The following is a 9,885-nucleotide window of genomic DNA, read 5'->3' as shown; positions in this document are numbered from 1 at the left end:
GACCTATATACAGGTGTGTGAGGGGGCTGACCTATATACAGGTGTGTGAGGGGGGCTGACATATACACAGGTGTGTGGGAGGGGCTGACATATATACAGGTGTGTGGGAGGGGCTGACATATATAAACAGGTGTGTGGGAGGGGCCGACATATATACAGGTGTGTGGGGGGGCTAGCATATATACAGGTGTGTGGGGGTCTGGGCTGACATATATACAGATGTGTGTGGGGGGACTGACATATAAACAGGTGGGAGGGGGGCTGACATATATACAGGTGTGTGTGGGAGGGGCTAGCATATATACAGGTGTGTGGGGGGCTGACATATATACAGGTGTGTGAGCGGGGCTGACATATATACGGGTGTGTGGGGTCTGGGCTGACATATACTGTATACAGATGTGTGTGGGGGGACTGACATATAAACAGGTGTGAGGGGGGCTGACATATATACAGGTGTGTGTGTGGGGGGGGGCTAGCATATAAACAGGCGTGTGGGGGGATGACATATATACAGGTGTGTGGGGGGGCTGACATATATACGGGTGTGTGTGTGGGGGGTCTGGGCTGACATATATACAGATGTGTGTGGGGGGACTGATATATAAACAGGTGTGAGGGGGGCTGACATATATACAGGTGTGTGGGGGATGACATTTTCAGGTGTGTGGGGGGACTGACATATAAACAGGTGTGAGGGGGGCTGACATATATACAGGTGTGTGTGTGTGGGGGGCTAGCATATATACAGGTGTGTGGGGGGGACTGACATATATACATGTTTGAGGGGGGCTGACATATATACAGGTGTGTGTGGGGGGGGGGGCTAGCATATATACAGGTGTGTGTGGGGGGATGACATATTTTCAGGTGTGAGGGGGCTGACGTATAAACAGGTGTGTGGGGGGCTGGAATATATACAGGTGTGTGGAGGGAGGCTGACATATATACAGAATTGAGGGGGCATGAGTGTGTACAGGTGGGGTGGCCGATGTGCGGAATTGGTAGGATGGCCCCTGGGCAAGCCCTGGGGAATGTTGGTGGTCAGGCTCGGGGGGGGGTTGGGTTGTGCCCAGGCCTAAAGCTGTGTAAGGGGCCCAAAAATTTCTGATGGCTGCCCTGGTGCCACCTATCAGTGCTGCCTATCAGTGGCAATCATTGCTGCCTAACAGTGCCACCAATCAGTGCCCATCAGTGCTAACAATCTGTACTGCCCATCAGTGGACATGCGCACGACTATGATGCAGACATTAAGAAAGAACTCTACATGGAGCAACCACCAGGGTTTGAGCAAGGAGACAACCTTGTGTGTAAACTTCAGAAGAGCATCTACAATCTTAAACAATCTGCAAGGATGTGGAATGAGAAAGTAAACAAAGTACTTACTGGAGAGGGATTCTCAAGAAGTGAAGCAGACCCCTGTCTCTACTCCAGGAATTGAGGAGACAGATGGATATACATCCTTATCTATGTTGATGACATTATAACCGGTTTTGAACAAGAAGGGGATTACAACCAGATAGTTCACAAGCTGAAAGAAAAATTTGAAATCAAAAAACTTGGGAACATTAGCTACTATCTGGGATTCCAAATAGAGATAGAAGAAGATGGAAGTTATCTGCTCAACCAATCTCAGAAAATCTCAGATATGTTCAAATAATTCCATATGCAAGAAGCAAAGGAAATTAAAACTCATACGGAACCAGGCTATTGTAAGGATTAAGGGGTGTCTAAACAAAATGGTTGACAATATGTCTTACTAAATACTTGTCTCTCTATACTTCTCAGTAAAATAAGGACTCGTCATCTATTGTCACGTACTCATCAAGAAGAGGCCGCATCAGCCCTAAAAAGCAGTCTACGCCCAGAAGATTGTCTTATCAGCTGATAACACCCGGAGAATTGCTTTTTCTTTGCAAAAATGTTGTTTTTTTACATTTGCTGATGTTTGCCCTTTTCTGTCTATAAAAGAGAAGTAATAAAGAGCTCAGAGTCAGTCAGAGAGAGTCAGAGTTACGACGGACTTCTGAGCAGAAATACTGAATACCTCCGTGTCTCTTTGCTTAGATAAGAACTCTAACTAACAATTGGGAAACGGTAACATAACCTGACAAATAGGTGACTTGTTGAGGTCACACCTAACATTTCTGGCGCCGCGAACAAGGGACCTGCAGAAAGAAACTACAAGAGGCGAACGAACATAAGGACGGAACAAAAAGGCTGGGCACATCAAGAACCACAGACAAATCCTGCGCAGGTAAGAAAAGCTTTATTTTCTTATAAACTCTGTGCTTCTTAGATTTGTGCCCACCTGATCTGTCTGAATTGTTCTTCAGGTAAACACCAACCTCTGTAGTAAGCGGGTCTTGAACTTAATATTTTGGCTTATGTTACCGTTGTTTCTTGTCTGTCTACTTGTCATCTGTCTGTTGTGACTGAGATAAGCCCTGTTTGTATGGTGTGAATTGAAACATATATCATCCCAATGGGTAACGGAATGCGCCCTTAACTCGTAAGAGTACTTTGGGGGTCCGACACTTAAGTTTGATATACGCTTTTTGATTCATGAGCCTAAAAACGGGTTGAAAGTATAAGTCCTGACTGCCTCAATAAAGCAGGAATAAGAAACGAATGCTGAGAGATTCCATGGTAATGGGAAGGGAATAAAGGTCTCCACAAAGTCCCGGAGACCTAGTCATATGTGTTTGGCCACCAAAAGGGAATGCTTGTATATGTTGTAGCCGTCAGTCTGGTCATAATATTTGTCAGTTGGCTAGCATATAAGGTAATTCGATTTCAGAAATCTCATCTAGGAGAGGTTTTTAGTATTTTGGCACCCTAGGAGGAGAAGGCAACGAGACACTTAGTAAGTGATCCAAACGCCACCTAGGCAGGACTGTCAAAATGGGCCAGACACATGGTAAACCCCAGGAGGAATCTCAGAAATGTTATGCTGTTAAAGACATAATTACAATGTTGTATGGGAAGGATAAGGCACAGGGCACAAATAGGATTCTCAAGAAATTGGGGATGGATGGAGAAAATGGATTAAGTGTAGAAGGTTGGGAAGAAATAAAGAGAGACAGACAGGGAGAGATATTGCAGAACAGATGGGTATCACAAATACAATGTTTAATTAAGGTTTCCAACAGGGCTGAAGAGGAGGGATGGGAGTATTGTCAGGAAAAGGGTGGATGGGATATGAAGGTCCGACACAAAAGTCTTCCTTCTGCTCCCGGCGATAGGGTAAATACGGGAGATACTCCACCTCCTTATAACACCACCACACCAGGTAATGAAAGACCAAAACTTTATCCTTCCTTAAGAGGAAGAGGATGGGTATGCCGAGTATGCGGTATCCAGAACCCAGACTGGGCACAGGAATGTGTACATTGCGGAGCTCAAAGACCAGAGCCCGTAGCTCCAGTCCATAGTCGGACTAGGGTAATACAAGTAAATAATCCAAATGCGGGTCAAGCAGGATAGCCACCTACAGTGACCCGACAAGTCGTTCTGAGGACATGGACACCTTGGTCGGCTGACACTCTTATGGCATTAATACAGAATGCTCCTGATCCCGTAGCAAAACCTGCCGCATTCTGTAGATTCGTGACACAATTACTAGACACACATGAAGCAACTTGGCAAGATGGGGAAGATATATGTAGACATAAAATGACACTGACAATGTTTAATCAATTCATGACTAAACTTACCCCACTTAGACCGAATGGGGATCCTACCACAGATCCACCAGGAATACACCCTCGTCATATAGACTCTAGACCCCTGTTTATTGCTCAGTTACGAGAATTTTGCCAAGGGAAACAGCAGGAAAGGGGTTCGACAGCGCCCATAAAACAGGCCCCAGGTCAGACTGTTACAGAATTTTACCTCAACATGGAAAGCATGATGGCTGACGAAGGTCTAGATTTAGCCTTACCCGTCACCATTAGGGCTTTCAATCGACAGTTTATGGAAGGACTAGTACCCCAAATAGGTGACAAACTGAAGGCATGTACTCCCGAATGGAGAGCCATACGGGACAGAGGAACATTGTTGCAGAAAGCACAAGGCATAGAGGCTGATTTAGCAGAAACTAAACCCAGAAGGACACCGGGAGTTAACACTGTTGCCCGGGTCAATGAAGGAGGGAATTCCTCCCGTAAACCTCTTACCTGTTATTACTGCAACAAGGTGGGACATATAAAAAGAGACTGTAGGAAAAGGATAAAAGACGAACAGGAAGGAAACACGGACAGAGACACGAGGGACTACAGACAGAGGCGTACCAATGATAGGGACGATCCGACCGCATGACTTGCCCCAGTCCTAGCTGAATCAGAGAACAAAATGCTCCACATGTTGATGAAGGTGGAAGGTAAACATATTCCTTGTTTGGTTGACACAGGAGCGTCACGCAGTCTGTTGTCTGATTCAGTAGTCCCTCCACACATGACATCCCGTGACACCATACCCATAAGTGGTTATGACGGTCTTTTGTCCGATGCCCCACTGACTAAACCTTAAAAAGTAAAAATAGGGGGGAATGGCAACCACCTGACACTTGTGTATTGTTGCAATATGTAGATGACCTATTGTTATGTTGTCCGGATAACGATACTTGTTTAAAAGCCACTCTCTCATTGTTACAATTCCTGGCTGAAAAAGGGTGCAAGGTGAATAGAACTAAGTTACAGGTATGTCAGAAAAAGGTTGTCTTTTTGGGCCACTGTATATCCCAGGGTACTCGACACCTCACTGAAGACCGAGTCCAGGCCATAAGACAAATGAATATCCCACGCAACTTTAAGCAACTTCGTATGTTTCTGGGAATGGTGTCATATTGTAGACAATGGATACCACATGCCAGTTCTCTGATGCAGCCATTATATGATTGCTTGAAAATAGTACCCTATGTACTCACAGAAGCAGGTCATGAATCTTTTAGCACCTTAAAAAGGTTACTAATTTCGGCACCTGCGATCGGGATCCCTGATTATACCAAAACATTTCATTTGTACATTGCTGAAATCACGGGACACGCAACAGGGGTGTTGACACAACAACACATCAAACAAAGGCCGGTAGCATACTTCTCGGCGGCTCTCGATCCTGTCTCTAGAGGATCACCGTCCTGTGTACGAGCAGTTGCAGCAGTGTCAATTATCATTGACAAATCCTCAGAAATTGTCTTAGACAATCCTGTAGTGGTACATACCACACATGACATACACGCCATCTTGTCACAGGTCCAGCCAAAACACATATCAATGGCAAGGCAGCTGCGTCTACAATGCACTTTGCTCCTACCCCCCAATGTTACCTTTCAGCGATGCACTTCTTTTAACTTAGCACAGCTTTTACCATTACAGACAGATTTGACAGGGGGGAGTAATGATGATAATGGTGTAGACACAGCACAAGATACTCAGGATTCTGACACACTTTCGTTTCAAGACATAACATCTGATGAACACGATTGTTTTCAACTTATGGAACAAGAAACCACGGGGTTCCCACATGTCACAGACATACCCATTGCAAATGCAGAACACACACTGTACATAGATGGTAGTAGATTTGCCGATGACAAAGGTAAATATCACACAGGTTATGCTGTGGTAACGGACACACAGGTAATTGAGGCAAAGTCACTACCAGCACACATGTCGGCACAAGAAGCGGAACTAACCGCTCTAGAGAAAGCCCTAGAACACTTGGAGGGACAAGAAGGGAACATTTACACTGATTCCGCATACGCCTACGGTGTGGCACATGATTATGGCCACATATGGAAAGCTAGAGGTTACCTTACAGCAGCAGGCACACCTGTTAAACATGGTGAAGGAATCAAAAGAGTCCTGAACAATCTTCAAAAGGTTAAAAGAGTAGCCATCATGAAGATAGCGGCACACACGAGCGCAAAAACAACTGAGGCAAAAGGAAACGCATTTGCAGATTTAACTGCAAAGAAGGCAGCTCTAGGGGAAGTAAGCCCTGAGACCTTAGCCACGGTACAGGTGAGTATGCCCGAAACCACATGGCAGCAGCTAATCGAACTACAGGAACAAGCAGGGGCTATTGAGAAGGACCGTTGGGTTAAGGAGGGAGCTGCACCAGGCCTTGACAATGTATGGAGAGAAGGAGACAAAATATGTCTACCCGCTTCTCTATACCCCGCAATGGCAGCGGCTGTCCACTTACCCACTCATGTCAGCTCCAATTCTATGTATAGGATTGTAAGCCAAGGATGGCTAGCCCCTGGATTCAGTAGTACTGCAAGGAACTACTGTGCTGCATGCCAAATCTGTCTGATTAATAACCCAGGACAGAGAGTGAAAACCCCACGTAAACATCAGGTCCGGGCCCAATATCCCTTTCAGAGACTGCAGATTGACTACATACAAATGCCTAAGAGCGGCCCCTTTGAATTTGTTCTCGTGTGCATCTGCCTATTTTTAGGCTGGTCCGAAAGTTATCTTGTGAAATCAGCTACGGCAAAAGCCACCGCCAAGAAACTGATTACTGAACTGATACCTAGGTTTGGTCTCCCAGAAACAATAGAATCAGATAGGGGGACACATTTCACGGGAGAAATAATGCAAAATGTGATGGCAATGTTAGGGGTTCAACAAAGTTTTCATACTCCTTACCACCCACAGAGTTCAGGATCAGTAGAAAGAGTAAATGGTACAATCAAGCTGAAAATACAAAAAGCTATGCAGGAGTTGAACAAACCATGGCCTGAGTGCCTACCCTTAGCTTTGTTCTCTATTAGGTACACCCCAACAGGAAAAACAGGGTTATCCCCATATGAAATACTGTTTGGAAGTGCACCTAGATTAGGTTTATATTTTCCTCAAAGTATGCAATTGCAATGTGATAGGTTAACTACGTATGTAATACAGTTGCAACAGCGTCTGACTAAAATCCACAAGAGTGTGTATTCTTCTCTTCCAGACCCTAATTCTGTCACAGGTACTCACGATCTACAACCAGGAGACTATGTGTATGTAAAGAAACATACCAGAAAGACACTGGAACCAAGGTTTGAAGGTCCTTTCCAGGTGCTATTGATTACAGCAACCTCAGTGAAATTGGAAGGGAAACCTACCTGGATCCACGCTTCTCACTGTAAAAAGGAGCCAGTTGGCAAATGACAACATGTATCTTTTTATTCTTTTTGTTTCAGTAATCCTGGCTAATAGTTTGGTTACCTCACAGAATAAAATACACAAGGATGAAGGATTTTCTAAAAAAATGTTATTACTGAAGTTTAAATATGCTTATGCCCAGAAGTCAGGATATGAGAAATGTTGGATTTGTAGCAAATTACACCCCAGCACAGCAAGTATACCACTGATGGCAGTTCCTATAAACTATACTGATCTTGCTAACAGTAGCATTAACATAATTAGAACAAATACCAGCGAGACAGTAATGTTTAAGTCAAATGGTCTCGCCTTTTCCCCTGCCTGGTGTTTCAACTTAGGGAACACAACGGGAGGAAATGGAGAATGCCAAGACAGCAAGTTTAATTTGTCCATTGTCGTATTAAATGGAAGCTTCTACCCTAGTATAACCCACACACACCAATCGTTAGCTGAGTTCCTCGGTAATATTTCAGACAACAACACCAGGTGGTTAGTGAGTAACCTATCTCTTTATGGATACACCTCCCTTTATAGAAATAATATCGGTAGTAGATCAGTAGCACTGGGAAATAATATATATATCTGTTGTGAGGATAAATGTTATACTTGGATACCTAGAAGAGCTCAGGGATGGTGCTACCTCGCAAGTTTAGTACCAGTAATGGGAGTAGTAGGTGATGAACGAGGTGATCACCTATTAGAAGCTAGCATGCACCCTAGGTATCCCCTCAGGTATCGTAGTAAAAGAGAAATATTCCTGAAGAAGGACATGGCATGGGCTTGGTTCCCGTCCTGGACAGGATGGGGTATAGACTTAATGAAACGACTAAATAACTATACAGGAATTATTAATGATGTTTTGGAGAAAAACTCTGATGACATTATTAAATTAAATCTGGAGACCAGAGCCATCAGACAACAATTAGAATTACATGAATTAGCAATTGAAAGTATGAGTGCAGCACTGACAGGACTCTGTGAAACTACTGAGGACTATGAGTGCTGTACTTGGATACATAACACCAGCATTGAGGTACCTGACTATTATGACATCATTGCACAACACCGTACGGAAGTAAAGAATTTACAAGAGAAGGCCCGAAATATTGGTCGCGACTGGGATCCGTTTGGTGGAACTTTTAGTTTCTCAGGGTTATTCTCTTGGGTTAAGAAGGCAGCAATGACGATTATAGTGGTGCTCTTATTCGTATTTTTCTTTTATGCATGCTTTAAACTGCTCATGTGCTTTTGCAAGAAAGCCAAGGTAAATGATGCGGAAAAGATGGAACTTTTGTGAAGATAGGTAGATTTAGATCCTTGACATCACCCATCTGTCAGAAAAGCCACTCTTCCTGAATTTTAGATGTTGGTACTGTCCAGGGGGATGGGTGTATACCCCTCTGACAACTCGCGGTCAGGGAGAGTACTCTGGATATAGGCCGACTAGAACTTGTTCAGGTGGACCCAGGGCAAGAGGGAGGGGTGATGTCAAAGGGGGAAATGTAAGGATTAAGGGGTGTCTAAACAAAATGGTTGACAATATGTCTTACTAAATACTTGTCTCTCTATACTTCTCAGTAAAATAAGGACTCGTCATCTATTGTCACGTACTCATCAAGAAGAGGCCGCATCAGCCCTAAAAAGCAGTCTACGCCCAGAAGATTGTCTTATCAGCTGATAACACCCGGAGAATTGCTTTTTCTTTGCAAAAATGTTGTTTTTTTACATTTGCTGATGTTTGCCCTTTTCTGTCTATAAAAGAGAAGTAATAAAGAGCTCAGAGTCAGTCAGAGAGAGTCAGAGTTACGACGGACTTCTGAGCAGAAATACTGAATACCTCCGTGTCTCTTTGCTTAGATAAGAACTCTAACTAACAATTGGGAAACGGTAACATAACCTGACAAATAGGTGACTTGTTGAGGTCACACCTAACACTATCAAAAGAGCAATGAAGCAGAAAACTTGCTACCCAACAAATGATAAATATCATAGAGCAATCGGTAAGCTGCTATATGTTGCCACTGTGACAAGACCAGACACAGCCGCAGCAGTGGGCATACCATGCAGGAAAGTTTCAGCTCCCTGTCAGCATGACTAGAACGCAGTAAAAAGAGTGATGCAATACCTCAAAGGAACAATGCAGATGAAGTTACGGTTACCAGCAACATCCAATCCAAAACTGGTCGGATATATGTGGATGCTGATTGGGCTGGAGACTGCACAGACCTCAAATCCACAAGTAGATTCATCTTTCAGTATGTTGAAGGAACCACAAGTTGATGCAGTTGAAAGAAAGCAACTGTCACTCTATCATCAACTGAAGCAGAGTACATTGCAGCTTCACAGGCATGTCAAGAAGCGATATGGATTTGTTAACTTGTTGTGGACATTGGGATAGACATGTCAAAACCAATTCCCATTTTTGAAGACAACCAGGGATGTATAAAGCTTACGCAATCAGAAAGGGTCAATCCGAGGAGCAAACACATCGATGTTAAGTATCACCTACTGAGGGACAATCAAGAGCAAGGTGTTATTGACATTCAATACTGCCCGTCAGAGGAGATGACTGCCGACGCTGGAGAGGAAGCCAGAAGAAGCTGAATATAATTTGACAAAGTACATGCTGTTGAGAAGGGGCGTTGGGAGAACAATAACATGTAATGTAAAGCAGCTTTCTAATGTAACTATAAATAAATATATATGTGCTTTATACCTTTCGATCCAG

At 43.9% G+C, this 9,885-nt stretch overlaps 1 long non-coding RNA gene across 1 annotated transcript; it reads left to right on the top strand.

Moving 5' to 3' along the window:
* The first annotated feature begins 1,718 nt into the window (after nt 1-1,718).
* LOC143927591 (uncharacterized) lies at nt 1,719-8,991 on the top strand. The gene is made up of 2 exons (XR_013262287.1): nt 1,719-2,257; nt 8,745-8,991. It is a non-coding gene; the product is annotated as an uncharacterized LOC143927591 (long non-coding RNA).
* The last annotated feature ends 894 nt before the right edge of the window (nt 8,992-9,885 follow it).

This window comes from Lithobates pipiens, unplaced genomic scaffold, assembly GCF_037356315.1.
Source record: "Lithobates pipiens isolate NorthernLeopardFrog02 unplaced genomic scaffold, aLitPip1_a1.2 Scaffold_23, whole genome shotgun sequence".
NCBI lineage: Eukaryota > Metazoa > Chordata > Amphibia > Anura > Ranidae > Lithobates > Lithobates pipiens.
This window is presented reverse-complemented; position numbering and strand designations above follow the sequence as displayed.